A 4,397-nucleotide genomic window follows, 5' to 3' on the forward strand; every position below is an offset into this window, starting at 1 on the left:
TCCACAAAAAAAAGTGTCGCAATACTACCGAAGTATCATCCAGGAATAACATAAAAACTTTTATCTCCTTTCCGAGCCACAGAAATCTACTCACTCAACTAGTCACGCACTTCCCTTGATCCCATCTAGAAGAAAAATCATTACACATTCCATGCTTCGCATGCCCATAGAAGATATACGCATCTCCAAACTACGGTGAAACCCAACAAGAATTCTCTCCCAATTCCATTTGTACAAGCTAAACTGTCAGGACTGAACCCTTCTATCCAAACCAAGCTAAGCAAGCTATCAGAACTCAAAAGCTTTGCTGCATAATGCCTGCAAGGGCTCATTACCTCGAACACATACAAAGAATTAATCATATCCTTACCATACCGATTCGGTCTACTATCAAGCTATTCGATCTATCTAATTTCCCTTCTGATTCATCATCAACTTGATATTCCCTCTTGCTGTAGCACCACAGTTCCTTAACCCAAGCTCACTACACGAGACCCAAGCACAAGACCACACTGTCTAAGACTCATAAGCCACTGAATACTCTCTCAAATGTTCTCAGAAATACCACATTCCAGAATACTTTACTCTGAAGAACTTCCTGCGAATCTCAATTCTTTACCTTTACTTTCCAGATACTGATACATAGAATCCCATAATTAGCATAAAATACCACAAGTCTTGACCTTTCCGATGAAAACACAGTTTCTAATCACACATGCAACTTTAAGATACCCGATTGTTCCCTGTGGACTCTTGAACACATTGGAACCATTTTCGAAAGTCATTCACTCTTATTCAAACTGCAAATTACCTGACTTAACGAATAGAACCACTCGTGCCTTATTGGCACTCCGATACCGCAAAATGAGATCCTCATCCCAATACAACCAAGCAACTTCCTTCTCTATGCATCGAGCATTCTTTACCAACAACAACTCTAGACATTCCGTGATTCTCATACCCTATGGAACATAATATAACCTTTGTCAAAAAAAAATTCCTTTACTCTAGTCATAGCTGACTCACCCGCACGCTCCAACTGAAGCCAACATAGCGCATGACCGTACAATTAGCTAATTAATAGCAAACTCCCCAACTTGGCTCGAAGCCATATATCAAGACACACTCAACGACTCATAACACTTTTACTCTAATGATGCCACAATCCCATAATGAGATTAAACTCAAATCATGTACAAGTTTGTGAAAACACAGATCATCTAGTACTGTAATCCTCTACAAATCTCGCATTCATCCCCACATCAGTTGAGTCCACCCTCTTGAGCGACCCGAATTTTCAAATTTCAACACGTACCCTTCAATTACACATGAGATCTTCTAACATACACATAAGGATCATACCACTTAAGAACACTCCGCAGGAGATAACCCACCTGCTTCGCCTCAATTTAGTATTTCAGCATACCTTCCACCGTCATACACATTACACAGTCATTTAGTCTTCCTGAGTCTGAACTCATACCGCCACATGTAACGCACTTCACTCCTCAACTAGGGGACACGAAAATATTTTTCACGCGCCCATACTCGGCTACACATCAAATCACAATAGGAAACGAACACTTAACAGTTCATCTATTATCCAGCAGACTTCTTCGTCACTACCAAGTCATATAGATACATCTCGCAGTACTAACATACTCATCACATGGATATCCAACCGCCATTCCGGCTAATAAGGACAATACCGAACATATAAGTTCAAAACACCTGCTCACACAATCAGTACCTCGGTGCTCAAGCCAAAGGCAAATATCCGGCCTCAAGTCCTCCAGACTGGCCCAACATAAACTCACGGAGATTACATCTCGCCCCTTGATCGGGGAATCACAAGCCATCAAGGCACATCTGATACTGAGCGCCCATGCGCGCATACAAACGCGTGGAAGGAATTTCAAGAGTTTCTTTTCAAGATGAATCAAGGACGCACGATAAGAATTCAAGAATGTGAAGTTTTCCTAAAGGTTCTGCAGCCTCTCGAGGATAAATACAGACGTCTCCGTACCGATCCGCGAGACTCTACTAAACCTGCTCATGACTCGTGAGACCTANNNATACCAGATCCCTTCAGCTGTTCTTCAACTTCCAAATTTGATCCGTTAACCATCCGGAATCCACCCGAGGCCCCCGGGACCCCAACCAAACATACCAACCAATCCCAAAACACATTACGGACTGGCTCGAGGCTTCAAATCATATCAAACAACGCTAAAATCATGAATTACACCCCAATTCAAGCTTTATGAACTTTGAACTTTCCAACTTCTACTTCCGATGTTTAAACCTATCAAATCACGTCCGATTGACCTCAAATTTTGCACACAAGTCATATTTGACATTACGGACCTACTCCAACTTCCGGAATCGGATTCCGACCCCGATATCAAAAAGTTAACCTCCGGTCAAACTTCTGAAAAACCTTCAAATTTCTATCTTTAGCCAAATGGCTCCAAAATGACCTACGGACCTCCGAATTCACTTCCGATCGCGCTTCCAACTCCAGAATCACCATACGAAGCTATATGCAGTCTCGGAATCCCAAACGGACATTGATAACATTAAAATGCACTTCAAACCAAACTTATGAAATTTCTTCTAAAAGGCTAACTTCCACAATAGGCGCCAAAACGCTCCCGGGTTATCCAAAACCTGAACCGGGCATATGCCCAAGTCCGGAATCATCATACGAACCTGCTGGAACCTTCAGATCCTGATTCCGAGGTCGTTTACTCAAAAATCCAATCCTAGTTCATTCTTTCAACTGCAAGCTTCCCAAATGACAATTCTCTTTCTAAATCAACTCTGAACTTCCCGGAACTTAATTCCGACCACGCGTACAAGTGATAATACTCGAAATGAAGCTGTTCATGGCCTCCGACTGCTGAACGGAGCGCTAGGACTCAAAACGACCGGTCGGGTCGTTACATCCTCGAGCATACCCAGAGTTGTCCTAGAAGCCAACCAATAGTTGAATGAACTTACCAAGCATATACCCGGGGGTGAATCCCACGTCACCCTATCTCGCATAGGTCCGATAACACAACATAGCTGAAATTCCACAATCCATCTAGTCCATAAACTATATAACCACATTGCACTTTCCGGAATCATACACAAAAGTCAGAACCTCACGTCTATCTTCAGAATAAGCCCGAACCAGCTGTAATAACCCATACCTGCAACCTCAGGTGCAATCACATGATAGCCTACATAACCCACACGCTCGAACCGATAACTTCTATTCACAGCAGTTGTCCACAACACCCAATACCGGTAGAAAACCTCTTATCAACTAAGGTCTTATTCCAACACTTTCATATACTGCCAACGATAAATGAAACACGCAATAAACCGTAATCCATTTCTCAGATCAACCATTCTTGAAGCCACTTCCCTTTTGACTAATACCACAGCAGATTTCGAGCCGAACCTCGATTTTTATCCTCCCCAACAAGCTGAAATCAAATCCATTTGTGTTCATTAATGACCCCAACGATCACCTCGAACCCAACACACCACTCTGGTGGTATGACACCTCAATGCAGGCCTAAGCCACAACTTGCATAATACGTGCATCAATAAGAAACAGTCTGAACATACTCAAATCACGAAAAATGACTCAAACGAAAGAGCTGTACCTCAAGCTCATCAGTACCATCACCACACAAGGCTGAGACCCCGTCTCACATCATAGAAATAGAACACCTGAATCTACCCCGAAAGGTCATATCTCCACGTGGCCTCGCCACAATGCACGATCGTATCCAAACACTGTTACCCATGAAACACCTCAGGTCACTATGCTCAAAATTGACAGCCACGCACAATTTGATGTCTGAAACCCAAGCAATTCATTACACCTACGGTGAAACAAATAACATACGACACGCGACCCGATAGGTCATAACCAACACTCCATTTACCGAGCAATATCCAATTACCTTCCCGCTCGACTTTCACTATGAATCCCCAATAGAACCGCACCACAGGTGCCCATAATCAACAAATCCTAACGTGTCACAACATAAAATAGCAACTCAAGCTGAATACGTAGCCACATCGGCCTGCCAACGAACTCATTACCAAGGAAGCCTTAAGCTGCTCCTTCCACTACTATAACTCCTGCCGGAGCTGTACGATACGGTGCCCGGCACCAAATCAATATCAAAATCCACAACCTCGCCCGACGACATGCCCGGCCACAAGAAACGCATCCGAAAAGTCCCTCAATACCGTAACTGAACCAATGGTAGAAACCTCTGCACTGACATCCATCACGAAGGCCCAATTAAGAAAAGCAGTCCTTCCCAGCCATCCGCTGGTCTTTGGAAATGCAAACCACTCTGCTAGAACATGATCTGATGCACCTTGCCACT

Source organism: Nicotiana attenuata, chromosome 9 (assembly GCF_001879085.1).
Source record: "Nicotiana attenuata strain UT chromosome 9, NIATTr2, whole genome shotgun sequence".
Classification (NCBI taxonomy): Eukaryota; Viridiplantae; Streptophyta; class Magnoliopsida; order Solanales; family Solanaceae; genus Nicotiana; species Nicotiana attenuata.